Source organism: Dipteris shenzhenensis, chromosome 8 (genome assembly GCF_047967505.1).
Source record: "Dipteris shenzhenensis isolate YYH24624 ecotype China chromosome 8, Dip_SZ_1.0, whole genome shotgun sequence".
NCBI lineage: Eukaryota > Viridiplantae > Streptophyta > Polypodiopsida > Gleicheniales > Dipteridaceae > Dipteris > Dipteris shenzhenensis.
In genome coordinates, this window is record NC_141603.1 from 12,323,122 (window position 1) to 12,340,183 (window position 17,062).

General features: G+C 39.0%; 1 pseudogene across 1 annotated transcript; it reads left to right on the forward strand.

Annotated features, from left to right (window-relative positions):
• The first annotated feature begins 2,664 nt into the window (after nt 1-2,664).
• LOC147899118 (beta carbonic anhydrase 4-like) lies at nt 2,665-4,183 on the forward strand (annotated as a pseudogene). The gene is made up of 6 exons (XR_015541445.1): nt 2,665-2,709; nt 2,810-2,929; nt 3,137-3,190; nt 3,283-3,371; nt 3,579-3,684; nt 3,875-4,183. The product of XR_015541445.1 is annotated as a beta carbonic anhydrase 4-like (transcript).
• Nucleotides 4,184-17,062: the final 12,879 nt, after the last annotated feature.

Sequence of the window (17,062 nt, forward strand, 5' to 3'; positions counted from 1 at the left end):
TATTTACATAGGAAGCAAATAAAGATGTCAATGAGCCAATCAATCCCTTTGAACTCTGTCTCTTTCTCACACATTTTCTTGTAAAACTCTCACATGCCCACACCTCTCTCTCTCTATCTCTCTCTCTTTCCCAAAGTCTCACTCCTCCATACTCTTTCCACAACACACCCTTGCTCAGCATACATACATATTAGAATGGAAAAATGAAGTGCCATATGCAAATATGGCAATTTAAAAGAGAGATATGATTTGAAGGAAAGCAAGTTCGATTTGTGGGGTTCAAGTTTATGTCTCAAGGCATGCACAAGTGCTAAACCTTCACCTTGAGTGGTTTCGTTGTATTAAAAAACTCAATAATTCGACCCTTTTAATGCTTCTTTTTCTTTGCTCTACCTTCCTTGAAACCTTGAATGGACCTATTTGAAGATGGTTGCATTGTGATTGAGGGAATTAGCCTTAATTCTTGATGGATCCAAACATCATTATTATCCTTCAAAATGGGACCCACATAAGAGTGAATTGATAGCTTTGGTTTAAGGGAAGGAGAGTTCTTCATCATCGTAGAGAGAAATGGAGAAGCAAAGAGAAAGAGGTTGGAAGGAGGAAGAGGCTGAGAGGAGGGGAGGTTAAAAGGAGGTTGAGAGGAGGTAGAGGATGAGAAGAAGGTCTTGAGTCAATGGGGATAGTTTGGGGAGACTCTTGGGAGGTGTTTGAAAAATTCTTATTTGTTTTGGAGGGAAAAAATTTTGGGCCCACCAAGAGAGGGAGGAGGGTAGAGGGACCATCCCAATAGTCAAGGGGGGAGTAAATGCCCCTGAAGGTAGTGGGCGCAAGTGGGATACTAGTGGGGATCAAAGGAGGTCTCTCCACCAATGAGAGGCCAATATGAGCCTTCCCATTGGTTGGTTTGCTAATCACAAATCTTAAGAGCCGAATCCCAGAGGTCCTTTTTGAGTCCTCACCTAATGAATGACTAATACATACAAAAGACTAAAAGAGGACATAGAAGACTCACAAAATAAAGCTGAAGAAACTCCTCGATTTATGATGAATATGAATTGCGAGAAGATACAATGCTCATTTATAGATTTTTGCTTTACTTTTCTATGTGGTATTTTTCATTTATTGTGTGGTAAATTAATGAACAACAAGATGGCACATGGAGAAAGTAGCAACGTGATTAGTTTTACCTTTATCGGATGGTGCTCTACATATACCACTTAGTGTTTTGGTAATACTACACAGTCTTATATATACAATACTACACAGTCTCAGTATATATATCGCATAGTATAATTATATATATATTGTGAGTAAATATTCTGGTCACACATGGTGTTTCGATATTGTAACCTATCAATCAATTCTCTTGGCCTAGGTCAAAATTTTACAATTTTTGGTTTTAAACATTTTAAAATGAATATTATATGATTAAATCACATTTTTTAAAATTAACATCATTCTTTAAAAAAATCGAAAGCAAGGAGTTGAATTGAAGTATTCCAAATGAAAAGACATATATTAGATGTGGCTTGGGTTGCTATATTTGGGCATGATAACCATTTTGGATTTATACTTATGAATTCAACAATGCCACTATACTACTCTAAACTTTGTATGGAATGTCGATTTATTCAATAAATTGTGCAATGAATTTCTAACCATGTCTTTTATTCATGCAATTTCAGCCATTGGATTAAATTAAATTAAGTTAAATATTTTAATTAATAATTATATTTTTATTTTAAAATATTAAAAAATCAACATTAAAAGTAGAAGATAATGCTCACCAAGAAAGAGGAGGCAATCATAGAAGAAGAAGAAGTAGTAGAAGACCTTGGGGAGTTCGCCACATAATATGTAAGATAGCACGTGAGTTCAACAGAAGGGGTTTTATTTTCTTATGGAGTTACATAAAATACACATTATACAGTGGGGGTATAAGGGGTACTTAAAATCCCTTTTTTTGAACGGACGTGATATAAGGGGTTTTCACATAGTGAACACCCCGAGTAGAAGACAAAGGTGGAAGAAGTTATCTAAATAATAAGAAAGCGTTGTACTAGCAAAGCATAATGAGCTAAGTTACACAATGTATCTTTTCCCCCCTTTATTCATGTTACTTTCTCCCCCTTTGCCGACCTTTATTCATGTTACCATCTCCCCTCCCTGTATTCACCTCCATTGCTTTGATTTCTTCTCCCACAAAAGTGATACAAGTTGACTCCTATCTCCCAAAGACTGATACAAGTTGACTCTCTTCGCTAGCACAAGCATCTACAACAGTGTTTACCCTCTTGTTGTGTTTTGAGTTGTTCTCCCCCCAAACAGGGACACAAGACTAGGCTTCCCCCCAAGAGTGATACAAGCTGACTCCCTTCTCTAGCAAGGGGCTAGAGTAATGTGTCCCATCTTGTTGTGTTTTGAGCCGTTCTTCCCGCCTAGAGAAGCTTTTTTGTCAAAATTTTCTATTGAAAGCCAATACGTTAACATTTGTGCACATGCGACTCTAACTACATAACAAGAGCGACAGCAAGAGCAAGTATCTTATAAGTATCTCCGTCCCAGTCGACTGATCGCGTAACAGAAGGCTGTTGCCGCGGTCGGAACAGAAGCATAGATCTAACAAAATTACAAATTTCATTTGTCGCCGTTAACAGGGAGGAGCAATCGTTGTTCAAAGGATTGGCGGAATCTCAACATCCCAAGGTAAGGGAAAGGTCCAATTACTGCTTCTGGAATGCGGCAAGGATCTTGTGCTGTAAACGTGCATCTTTGACTATTCCTGATCTAGCTTTAGCCTCTGCAGTTTATGATTGTTGCATGCTCCGACTCCAGAGTGGATCCGTGTGCAATTCTGGGATTGCAATTGGGGGAGGCATTTGTCTTACGCAATGTGGCCAACATGGTCCCGCCTTACTCTCCACAAGTACCGGCCTTTCCTCTTTTCACAAGAGCTCCATTGCTGTACACATGATGTGTCTCATTAAAAAATATGATAAAGCAGATTCCAAACTAATTAGAAACGTTGAATATGCAAAGAGAACATGTAGGGCGGCGGAGAAGCCAATTAGCTTCGCCCACTCAGTATTCCTTTACGATTTAATTTCACACAAGTTTTTCTTGGCACATGTAGGGCGCATGCTCCTCTACAGGTGCCGCCATCGAGTATGCTGTCCTACACTTGAAGGTGCAGCATCTGTTAGTCGGATGATTTTTTTTTGAGTTCTAGACACTGCATCTCCAATCAACAGCTATAAAGTAATTGCGAATTTTGGACAGGTGGAACATCTGATGGTGATCGGCCATAGCCGATGCGGTGGAGTCAAAGCTTTGATGGGCGCTGAGGAAGATGGGTCGAAGAAATTTAGGTGTGTTGGATTTCCATAGATTTCTACTTTGTTGGTGGATCTGCGAAATAGTAAGCTTGAAATTTGGCGTGTCTCCCGCTGGTGAAAAAGAAAAACCGAGCTTGAATCAAGTTTTAGTGGAGTTGAAAACGGAGTTCTTGGAATGGGTCCAGCATATGTCTTTCGTCGAATGGAAAAGCTAATGTCGGCCTGAATATGCATCTGCAGCGAGTTTATCGAAGACTAGGTTGCGCTAGGAAAGCACGCCTCCAGAAAAGTCAAGAAGGAAACCTCGGAAGTTTCCTTTGAGGAGCAATGTACGACGTGCGAGAAGGTTAGAAGGCCAAAATGACATGAGTCAGGCGACATGTTTTCGGGTAAGGGTGAAAAAAGGCGTGGGGCGAAACACAAATTGTTGGGAAAGGGATATCCCGATCTGCACGATTTTGGATGCGTTGCAACCATCAAGCGTCAAGGGATCGATCGGTTGATCATGGCGGCTGCTGTGTGCGTGTGAAATGCAGGAGTGCGTCAACAATTCGCTGTGTAACTGCATGACGTTCCCGTTCGTGAGGGAGGCGGTGAGCAAAGGGAAGCTGGCGTTGCATGGGGCGCACTACGACTTTGTGAAAGGATCGTTCGAGCACTGGACGTTGCGTTGCGAGGTCGGGGAAGCCACCAAGCTGGAGTGAATCGTAGATATCGATGACCGGCCGTCGGCGCCATAGCCAGCCGAGGATCATCACCTGCATGAGCTGGGATCCATCGATCTGCGAACCACGCATTTAGATCCATTGATCTGTGAACCACAGACAATGCAACAACAAATCTCCGACACACAATTCGAAATCCAACGTTCATCAGCACATGATCAGGTGCAACGTGATCCATGTATAAGCGCGCAACAGCAAAATCGTCTTCCTCTAGTTCTTCGAGATTTCTGTCGTGATTAGTTGAATCTGGTTCTACTGTTAATTGGATCTTTGTTCTTCATAAAATTAATCTTGTTAATTGGATTGTGTTCCTGTCCGTGACGAAAGGATCTTTACTTTTATATAAAGCCTTTAGGCACGGAGCATAATAAAAATGATTGAGCCCCGTGTCCCTCTATTTTTATAGCTCGATTGCCTACGCTTAGGTTTGCTTTTTGTTACGCGCCCAGACAGATACTACAAATAAAACCCAACACTAGTTGCCCATGGAAGCATTATTTCGGCTAATGGCTTGCTTTCCTGCTAACTTAATTTAGTAAATGGGATGTTCAAAATTTTAATGCATGTTCAGGTGGGTAATGTAGCTCTAAAGTAGACACATCACAACCTATCTCTCCAAATTTTTAAGTGCCTCAGCAATGGAAGAGCAATGGGCAATCTTTGGGCAGTTCTAGCATTCTGTCAAGACCCTCAGTATTTGTTCTTCATTAAACCATTGAGTGTTTGGTCACCTATACTTTTCATCTACCTATCCTAAGGGCCGTTAACAAGAAATGCGTCATTTGTTTAAAAAATAAATTTACGATCTCAAAGTGGGTGACTACATAAAGGCCCTTAAAATTTTATTTCTTCATAAAACTATTGAGTGTTTGCTCATCAATACTTTCCATCTACCTATTCTAAGATAAGAGATATGCATGATTTATTAAAAAAATAAATTTACTATCTCAAAGTACTTGGGTACATAAAAGTCCTTAAAAGTTGGTTTATTCATAAAACTATTAAGTGTTTGTTTATCTATCCTTTCAATCTACCGATTCATTGCAATAAATAATTCCCTTCATACAACTTAACCTAAGGAGAAAGTTAATTAAAAAGGCATTTATTTTTCAATAGAGAAATTTTCACATAGAAAGGTAATTCAAAAGCTAATTGTTTTTCATAAAACTATCAAGTATCTTTATTAAACTATTCAGTAACAATAGAGGGATTCGCCATCTCCTTTCCAAATATTGGTCACTTTTCTACTAAAGGTCATACCACACATTAGATTTGCAAGCTTGCACAGTAGTAGAAACTTTGACATAACTTTCAAGCACTGCCCACAAGTCAAAAATGTGTCATCAGATGTCGATGCTACACTAGCCCTCCTCTAGCATTGTTATTCTATGAATGGAGTAACAGAGTTGAAGATCGTAGATAGATGTTGAACAAGTAGGAGTGATGAATGTCGGAGGTGACCCTGGCATGTCCTATAGGTGAAACACCACCACACGAGCCTACTACTTAAAAAATGGAGATGTTCTTACCCATTATGCTTGGGGGGATTTGAACACACAACCTCACAATGTTGAGCTTAGAGCCTTACCAACCAGGGCACAACTTTGGGGGATGAGTATTCCTCACTCATTACAAAAAATTTGGCTCAAAAAGGGCCTTATAAGGGAACCCTTGGGCTGGTGACATGGAAGAATAAGGTGAATAAAACCCAATAGAATATTGGCTGGTGGAGGGCAATAGAATATTGGAAGTGGCCTGACTTCTCTATTTCTTTATTCAATGGCCCAAACAATGAGATGGAGCACACTACCTCAACTCTCCCATCACGTTTTTTAACTGTAACCAAACTGAGAAACCTAGTTTCTCAACCAGCTTCCCCCTCATTTTTGAGCACCATTTCGAAGTTTTCTTTGCTCCAACCCTCTTTTCAAATTTCCTACTGGCTCTTGAGCGAGAAGCTTCTTTCTCTATTCTCCCTTTCATGGGATGGACTCTCATGCCAAAAGCTCATCACTTCTCTTCTCTAACTGTATTTCCCTCCCATTTCACTCTATTCTTTCAAAACATTCAACATTTTCTAATGAGATTCAACCTACCTTCTTCTTTCTCTATTTTGGACGCTTCTCCTTCAAATCTTGCCACTTCTTGTCTCATCTAAGTCTCATCATCTAAGTCTCATCTGGGATTCTCCCATGATCTGAAATCATTTCATTTAGGAAGACAAGGCAATCAATGTTCTGAGTGAGCCATGAATGATGCAAGGCGTTAGCTCGGGGGGTCACTATGCATAAACCCTCTATATCACGTGTGTTCAAGGCCTATATTTAAAATCCCTTATCTGTAAATTTTTCATTAATAAAATGTACCCCTTTTCTATACAAATCTGTAAATTTTTTTCAAAACTATTTAAAATAGTCCCTTATGTATATTTATTTCTGTAAATTTTAGAAATAAAAAATATCCTTATGTTGAACTCACGTGATAGGGTTACATATGATGAGTGACCCCCCCAACTTGGGTGTTAGGAGTTAGAAGGAGCTACTGGACGAGATTCGTTGAGAAAGGATCAAAGAAGATTGACTTTCAGGCATGGTAGTTGCTGATGCATGAGAATCAATCTTTCTTTTGCCCATCTCTCAATACTAGTTACTTTCCCTACTGCAATCTCTAAGGGTGCATTATTTCGAACCATTTGTGACAGTTTGTGTATGGAGATTCAGGTGAGATAATCTTTGGAACAATGCACCAAAGTGATTATGACGAGATTCGTTTGTTAATGATGTAACTTTGAAGAGACAGTTAGTTCATAGTTCATTTTGTGTAGTTGTGTTGTTTTGTTTTATTTCATGGTTTGAAAACATTGAAATTTTTGTTTGTTTTGTAAGAAATTCCATGAGAAATGAGTCTTTTTCACTCTTACTATCAATGGTTTTCTACAGAATATTGCTTGAAATAGATTTTGAGATGTTTGGGAGCATATAATTTGTTTTGAAGCAAGAACCATCAACTTCATCAATCCTGGAACACATTTGGGACCATTGGGAGGGATGAGTTTGATCACATTTTCCTTTCAAAGAACCTTGCTCCAAGAATCAGGTACTGTTCATTCATGTAGTTTTAGAATGTTTTTAGTTTTCAACTCAAATTAGGGTCTATCAAAGAACTTGCATGGAGATTCAGTTAAGAAAACCTTTAGAACAATGCAAGACAATGAATATAACAAGATTTTATGATGCAACTTTGAAGAAGCAGTTAATTTGTAGTTTGTTTTAGTAATTTTTTTGTTTTCTTTTAATACATGATTTAAAGAGGAAGAAAGAATTTTTTGTTTTAAAAGATACACTCTTACTATTGATGTTTTTTACAAAAGATGGTTTGAAATAGATTTGGAGTTATTTGGAAGCATATAATTAGTATTGGAGAAAAATCCATCAATTTCAGCATACTAGATTACAAGAGGGACCATTGCGGAGGACAAGTTTTATCACGTTTTTCTTCAAAGATCCCTGTGAGGTATTGTTCATTCACATAGTTTAACAGTGTTTGATGATAAGTAAATGTTTTTTTGAATTTGTAGATTTCAATCGTTAGATTTTGCATGCAATTGGGGTTTTCATTTTTTCTTGGTTTGATACTTTTCTGAAATATGTCATGTTTGTATATTATTTGTTGATGTCAATGTTATATTATATTAGGTGGAAAGTGCATGAAATCATGCAAGCCATGCGAAATTCAAAAAAGATGGATATCCATTTTCAAATAGATGGAGAGAATGCACCATTTTTAAAGAGGAATGAATCCTCCTTAGCAAGTGAAAGTGATTAGTAGCTCTTCAAAATCAAAGAAAAGCACGTATGGATTTGTGGTTAGAAGGGAAAATATGTCCAGTAGATCCACAAACTTGTCAGACTCCTCAATTCCATGGATTGACCAGCTTCATAAAGCTACTATGTAAGGGTAAGAATGGTTTGTTAGGATATCAATTGTCAAAGGTTGATTGGTCATGGAGCAAGTAGCCTTCACAGTCAATATCAATCTTTGCTTCATGAAAGAGACAAAAGGATCGCAATGTTGGAGGCTTGGAATCTCAACATTTGGTATCATCTATGCAAGCTACAAGTGTTCAAATGTCTGCATATGATGGCATACAGAAGAAAAATCAAGAATTACAGCTAAAGGTAGATGCTTAATTGGGAGAGAGTACTATAAATGCAATTCACTTACAGATGCAAAACACAGCTCTGAAGAATGAGATCAAGAAGTTAGAAAAAACATTATCATTCATGAAGGATACTCCAATGGGTCCAAGACTACGTAAGAGGAAATTGCATCGAACGGATGAAATATCCAAGAAAAGTGGTCACTGGAAGCGTCGAGTGAGAGCTTGTAGGAGTGTTTCGGAACTCATATCTATCCATGGTGCTATGGGTGAAGTGTTTACAAAAAAAATGTTAGAGTCTGCTATACAACATCCTAAATTCAAAAGTGTAAAATCATAGATAACATTTGAGTCAATGAACAAAGTTGTGGAGCATTTCAATGCAACTAGTACACAGGGAGTTTGTGATACTACACGGATAAGTACAAGGGCATATCGGCTCATATTCAAGAGCTTAAAAACAGCATGTCTTTCTCTGGGAGAAAAAGCTAAAGCCTCACTTCCTAAACTGACTGATGTTCATAATGCCAGGCATGCACTCAATTTGGGCGTACTTGATTTAGTTGGTGAGCCCCAACATGTATGTAGTATACTAACACTACAAGGCATAGGCTCTTTTCTGATGGAAATACCGACCTTTTTTACACTAATTTTTTTTTTAAACAGGCGCAAAGGTCGATATTTATGTCGCTATTAGTGTCAAAAAAGAACGGTCGCTATATAAGCGTCGCTATATAGCGATACTAATAAACATTGCTATATAGCAACACTAGTAAACGTCGCTATATAGTGACACTGGTAAACATCGTTATATAGTGACGATTAATAGAAGCTAAAAAAAAACATTAGTGGGGCTAAACAGGGCCACAGCAAGCCCTATTTTGCCCCACTAATGTTTTTTTTAAAAGTAATTACAAAAGAATATTGTTTGTTACAAAATTTCCTTTGTGAAAAGGATGATACAAAATTGCTCAAACGAGCCAAGCGACAAAAGCATATACATGTCGAAGATATACAACATTGTTTGTTACAAAATTACCCTTTCAAAAGAGAGGAGAAAAGAAGAAAAGAGGGAAAAAAAGAGAAAAAGAGAGAAAGCATACACTTATGAAAAAAATAGAAAAGAAAATGAAAGAGAGCAAATAAGAGAGGGAAAAAGAAGAGAAAGGAAGAGAAAGGAAGAGGGGAAAAGAGAAGGAAAAAAGACAGGGGAAAAGCATATGAGCATATGAGCATGAATAAGCATAAGTATATGAGCATAATCATAGGCAAATGCATATGCTTATGAAAAGAATAGAAGAGAGGATGAAAGAGAGGAAGAGAGGGGAAAAGAAGAGAAGGAAGAGAAAGGAAGATGAGAAAAGACAAGGAAAAAAGAGGGGGGAAAAGTATATGAGCATATGAGCATAAGCATAGGCAAATGCATATGCTTATGAAAAGAAGAGAAAAGAGGATGAAAGAGAGGAAATAAGAGAGGGGGAAAGAAGAGAAGGAAGGGGAAGGAAGCAAGGGAAAAAGAATGAAAAAAGAGAGGGGAAAAGAGCATAAGCATAAGAGAAGGAAAAAGAAGAGGGGAAAATAAGAAAAGGGAGGAGAAAAGAAGAAAAGAGAGGAAAAAAGAGAAAAAGAGAGAAAGCATATTCCTATGCTTATGCATGAGCATATGAACATATGCTCATGCATAAACGTAAGCTTATGAGAGAGATACATAGATAAATGAATATGCTTATGAAAAGAAGAGAAAAGAGGATGAAAGAGAGGAAATAAGAGAGGGGGAAAGCAGAGAAAGAAGAGAAAGAAAGAGGGGAAAAGAAGAAAAGAGAGAAAAAAACAGAAAATTTAAAGAGAGAAAGCATATGCTTATGCTTATGCATGAGCATATGAGCATATGCTCATGCATAAGCATAGGCAAATGCATATGCTTATGAAAAGAGGAGAAAAGACGATGAAAGAGAGGAAATAAGAGAGGGGAAAAGAAGAGAAGGAAGAGGGAAAAAGAGAAGGAAAAAAGAGAGGGGAAAAGCATATGAGCATATGAGCATAAGCATAGGCAAATGCATATGCTTATGAAAAGAAGAGAAAAGAGGATGAAAGAGAGGAAATAAGAGAGGGGAAAAGAAGAGAAGGAAGAGGAAGGAAGAGGGGAAAAGAGAATGACAAAAGAGAGGGGAAAAAGAAGAAAACAGAGGAAGAAGAGGAAATAAGAGGGGGAGGGAAAGAGGGGGGAAAGAGGGAGGAAAAGAAGAAAAGAGGGGAATAAGAGAGAATAAGAGAAGAGAGGGAAAGAAAGGGTTCCTACACCCATCACTACAGCTAGCGCTTAAAGCGCTAGCTGCAGGCCAATGCAAATAACAAAAACAAAAAAAGAAAAAAAGAGGAAGCACTTTCTTACCTGGAAAAGTCTCACTTCGTGTTTCGTGGACTGGCCCTACAAAAGAGAGGAAACATACCATTTTTCAGATAACTAGTTAGAGGGAGGAGAAGTTTGGAGAAGCAACTTTCCAAAGGGATTGGATTGAGGGGACAAGCATAAGCCTACAAATAAGGAGAAAGCATGAAAGGAAAGGAAAGAGAAGGAAGAGAAATACCAAAAAGAGAAGAGGTAAGTCTTCTTTCTTTCACCAAATCTCGTTTTTTATCCTTAATCTCTGAAAATCAAGCATGAAAATTAGCACATAGGCTTAGCAATGCAAGGAGAGGTTTCAACACTCACAAAATGAAATCTCACAAAAAATGAACCTACATTGCTTAAAGAGACACACCTTCTTGAAAAACTTCCTTTCACACAAGTAGAGAGGGAGAAGGGTGGAGAGGGAGCACAAGTGTTAATGGGAGAGGGGGGCTTGGTAGGGGTGAGGAGTGTGGGGAATAGAGGAGGAAAGCAAGGTCACTGAATATAATGTGGGAGGAGAGATTATTGCTTTTCTCGCAATAGAGTTGTGAAAGACGGCATCGCATGGGGTTTCGAGATTTAGTTCCCCAGCATTGCTATATAGCGACACTGGTCAGTCGTTATATAGTGACACTAAAATTATCACTATATAGCGACACTCATACCCTAAAAGTGTCACTATATAGCGACACTCATATCCTAAAAGTGTCGCTATATAGCGACACTTATACCCTAGGTGTCGCTATATAGTGACACTTATACCCTAGGTGTCGCTATATACTTATACCCTAAAAACATCACTATATAGCGACGAAACATTGCAAAGCATCGCTATATAGCGACGATTCATGGCACTTGATCTAAGAAGAGAGGGAAGGAGCTCATGGGTGACTATTTGTGAATTTTAAAGGATTTCCTTGCATTTTTATGTTGTGATTTTCGAGGTGTGCAGATAAAAGGGACGAGTGGAAGCTTGCTAGATGATGCACCAATGCTCAAGTGCGGAGAGTGGCTTATGGAGAGGTGGTATTGTCATTGCACTCATTGCAAGTGAGAAGTACCACATCAATGCCGTATTGTCATGTGCCACTTGAGAATGTATGGGGAGGAGCCTAAACTAGTAACCACCGTTGGTGGTACACATGGTAATAAATCATCGAAAAGACAATTCTATTTGAGTTCGTGATGAATATTGCATGCATACACGACACAAAATCTTGAGACAAGATCTTATATTTACATGAAACCTTGAGACATGATGAGGAGGGTGGCGAGGGTGGTGTGCGTATATCTTCACACTTTGAGAAGGAGTATAGTCTCCCAGATGTGCAGATGATGACGAGGGCATGGTGGACATGATGGATTCTATTTTTAGGGGCAATGCATGTGATGTCCGAGTCTGAGGCCGTGTACATGGTACCTTTGATAAAGGAGTTACACATCTTATGGACAGGAGTGTGGGTGTTTGATATTTCTAGAGCTCCTAGACATACCAATGACATTTTTGTGTGGAACACATTGATTGAAAGAGAGTCTTGTATGATTGTGGAGTCATGGCTAACTTCACATAAAATAGGGCAAAGCGTCGTTATATAGCGATAGTTTAGGGCACTTGATCTAAGAAGAGAGGAAAGGAGCTCATGGGTGGCTATTTTTTGGATCTTAATGGATTTCCTTGCATTTTGTGTTGTGATTTTGGAGGTGTGCAAATGGAAGGGAATGGAAGCTTGTCAGATGATGTGCCAATGCTCGGGAGGACAGAGTGGCTTACGGAGAGGTTGTGTTGTCATTGCACTCATTGCAAGCGAGAAGTACGACATCAATGCCATATTGTCATGTGCCACTTGAGGATGTATGGGGAGGAGCCCAAACTAGTACTCACTATTGGTGGTGCATGTGATGATGGATCATCGAAAAGTCAATGCTATTTGAGCTCATGATTAATATGGCATGCGTACACGACACAAAATCTTGAGACAAGATCTCATATTTACAAGAAACCTTGAGATAGGATGAGGAGGGTGGCAAGGGTGGTGTGCATATACCTTCACACTTTGAGAAGGATTATAGTCTTTTGGATGTGCCAGACAATGATGAGGGTATGGTGGACATGCACGTGATGTCGGAGTTTGAGGCTGCGTACATGGTACCTTTGATAGAGGAGTTACAGATCTTATAGACAGGAGTGCAGGTCTTTGATATTTCTAGAGCTCCTAGACATACCAATGACATTTTTATGTGGAACACATCGATTGAAAGAGAGTCACGTATGATTATGGAGTCATGGCTAACTTCACACAAGATAGCCGAGCAAGTGCTTCAGATACCAATCTTCTCTCCTTGTAGTTGGATTATTGTGGGACCATACACAAAATCTATGAAATTAATTTCAGACGATTTAGTATTTTCATTCTTGATGTAAAATGGTTTAGATCTATTTACGATGGTCTTTGTTCTTCTTGAGCAGTGTGAATAAGTGCATATTAATGATTTAATTAATTGAATCTTTCGTTTTTAAATATTAATTGGTACATGTACGTAAGTATAGTTTCATATAATTGATAAAATTTGGCACCAATCTTTAATATAGGTGGTTTTTCATCCAGATCGTTCTGATCCAAGATGGTAGTACATGATCCAAGTTGCACGATGAAGATAGAGATGTGGATATGGAGATGCCACTACCAATGCCAGATCCAATTGATCCAGATGGATCTAGTGAAGAAGATGAAGATCACAATATGGGCCAAGAGGAAGATGTGCATAATGACATCATACGGGAGGAAGATGGAGATCACGATATTGAGGAAGAAGATGACGATCATCGAGAATCACCCGACTTTATTGAAGAAGATGATCAAGTCTATGGTGAACGTACGATGCCAGAGTACGATGATGATATAGGAGATCAACTCGGTATAGAGTTGGAGATAGACTTGTTTGGCGTACTAGACTTGACTCAAGATATGTAGCTGTTGATGTAAATGCTCTTTATTGATTTTTTTCATCTCAAACGTGGACATGAAGATATGAGCTTCAAATTTGATGTACATGCTCTTGTACTTTTATTATTTCAAAGGATCAAACATGTATGCAAAGGAATTTTTTTTGTCATTGGGTAAAACTATCTTTAAAGGTCGGTAAGGGAAAAAACACTCTCTGTAAAACGTCGCTATATAATGACCTTATACAAGTCTGGCAAGTGTCGCTATATAGCGACACTGTTTAAGCCCACTTTGCATACCAATGATTAGTGCCCTGTGTGTGCTAAACATCGATGCTTAACCATTGGAATAAGACCCGTGTGTAGTAGTATAACTTTGAAAACAAAGGCTGAAGAGTCTTGGAATTGATAGTTCAGTGTGCAATTAGAACAATTAGAACAGGAGATTTAGTGGTTGGCTGGCTTTGAGGTATGATGGAAATTTGAATTTTAATGCAATAATGCAAAAAGACTTAGAATATTTTGAAATAACATGTGAGTTTTTTTTGCAGGTGCCAAAAGAGTCACATTCAATTTTGAAGTGGTTTTTTGACCAAACCGATATCCCAAGTGTGATCAAAAGGTCATAACAATGGTGAGCTACTTGAAGTTGAGGGCTATGGATCCTACCATGTAGAATGGCATCTAGCTGCTAGCCTCAAGATTATTAAATGTATGTTTAATGTGGCACATGGAGCAAATACAAGCCATCCTTGTCCACTGTGCATGCAAACAAGAGAGGTGGTAAAAAGAATAAAAAGAAATGGGCCTTTGAACTTGTAGAGATAGATCAAACAAAGGCACTAGATAGGAATGCTCTAGGGAAAGATCCATCATGGAGCCCAATTCTTCAAATTCCTATTGAGCGAGTACACATTTGTGCGCTTCATGCTATTGTGAGAATAATTGAAAAGTTGGTGCATCTGTACATCATTGATGCATATAACTTGAAGCCCCAACAAGAGAGTGAGAGGATGATTGCAAGAATTGAAAAGGTTCTTTCATATATGGGACTACACTCTAGGCAAGTAAAGATTACAAAAGATGAGAAAAGATCTAGAAAAATAGGCAATGTTCCTTGTAAGCCAAGCTTTGGTGGTGTCAAGGCTTTAAAATTCCTTTCTACAAAGAAGAAGAAAGACAAGCTCAAATATGCTAATGAGTTTGATGTATGGAGAAAGTTACACAATGCCTGTTGTGAATGAGGGGGGAAGGGACAAAAAAGGACTGGAAAAGGTGCGAGTGTGGTTAGCTCTTGATAGCTTGGTACCTTTACTACAAAAGAAAAGATTCGAAGAAGATGATGCACATTGTTTCATCAATGCTGTGAATGACTTTAGCTGGAATATAGAGATAGCTTGGGGAAAGAATCATTTCATACAGTACATGGTAATCTCTAACTTGGACATTGAGATGTGCATATTGAATGGTCCTATATTTACTTATTTCGTTTTCTATTTGGTAGCACATTTTATATGCTCATGCACCATACATGGCATGGAATTATGGAAGCATCAGAATGTGGTCAGGGCATGGAAAGATCGCATTGGCAAGCACGTTTGCATATAATATAGCGACCCAACACAGGGGTGGTAGAACTAAGTCAAGCCCAATGGTTCAATTGGTTCAATGGTGGTATAGGTGTATCGAAATAAAAGCAGTTGCAACACTAGCATTCAAAGAGGCCTTAGTGTCCCATGCAGTGCAAGATGTTAACGTGGAACATCGAAGAAGAATAAACAACTCATCAAATGCAAGACAGAATCATCCAAGGTGGCGTGCAACCCGTCATAGACAAGGGCACATATGGGTGGAGATAGATAAAAATGATGTTGTAGACTCTTCCAATGTGGATGACCATGCATAAGTTTTAGAATCTCTTTGTAATTTTAGTTATGTGATTTGTACTAAAGCCAACGTATAATGGCATGAGTTGTAATATAAATGAGAAATTTTGTGTTATTGGATGTTAATTATAAGTATTTAGCTCAAGGTCGCACTAATTTTACTTTTTTTAGGTTTTTTATTAAAACAAGTATTTTAAAAAATTAGGGTTTTGGGCCAAAGAATGTGCCCTCATTTTCATTTCATTGTTTAAGGAGCTCTCCACTCCCACACCACCTCCCACTTGCCCCTCACATTTCCAACCTATCTCTTGCACCCTCACCTTTCTCTCACACACTCTCTCCATCCCCTATGGCCAGGCCCAAGATCAAGGCACCATGGAGATTGGCAAAGCTAGACCCACCTCCAGACTCAGAGACAGAGAGTGATAGCCTCCCCCCCTCCCCCCGATGATCCCTGTTGAAGGGAGAAACTGCCAATCCAAAATCGAGACAAGGGGCAAAAGGGACAGAGGCAGGCACAAGAGGAAGGCACAGGAAGATCCTTTGGTAGAGATGGATGACTCAGAGTGAGGAAGAGGAACAATGAAGGACAGAGTGGAGGACCAAGGAAAGAACAGACAATGAGGGTCCATGCCAATGAGGGAGAGGTGCCCAAGCTCCAAGTGCAGGTCCAAGAGGCCCTCAACATCCAGGAAGAGACCCTCCACATCAAGGGCAAAGAGTCCCTCCTCCAGTGAGGTGGTACAGATTCAAGCCGGGGACAGTGGCACTTCGGGAGATTAGAAAGTTTCAAAAGTCCATCGATCTGCTCATCTTGATGGCGCGAGCTTCATAAGGGTGGTACGCAAGGTCATGCAAGACCTCAACCTTAGCCCACAACGTCCCAATTTTACAAGTGCAGAGTTGTGGAGGCTCCTTGTCATATTTCTAGAGATGCCTTGCTTGCCATAAGTAGCATACAGATGAGGCCTACCTAGTAGACCTCATGGATGACACTCAGCTGGCTGCCATCCATAGGAAAAGGGTCTTGGTGACCGCCGCAGACATGCAATTTATTGTACGTCTTAGGAAGCCCAAGGGCACTTAGGGATTTTGTATGCTCTGCCTTGTACTCTACCTATGGGCATCTATCTTGTACTCTACCTACGGGCATCTACCTTGTACTCTGCCTACGGGAATCAATATAGTAAAATGTCTTTTTTAGAATTGTCTTTATATGTGCAATCTCAAATTTATTTTCAGTGTATTTGCAATCTATTAATTTACTTAGATGCAATCTCAATTTACTTACAAAAGACTTTCTGATGATGTATACAATAGCAAAATGAAATAATAAACACCAAATCTTAATACAACATGCAAAAGGAAATAATACTCAATTTTACTTAACATAGAAAAGGAAACAATGTTCTGTAGCGGGAAGAGAAAATAATTTGAAAATGGTATTCTTTATTGACATAGAGTAGTATCACATAGAGAAGTAACTTTCCAAAGGGATTGGATTGAGGGGACAAGCATAAGCCTACAAATAAGGAGAAAGCACGAAAGGAAGGGAAAGAAGAGGAAGAGAAATACCAAAAAGAGAAGAGGTAAGTCTTCTTTCTTTCATCAAATCTCG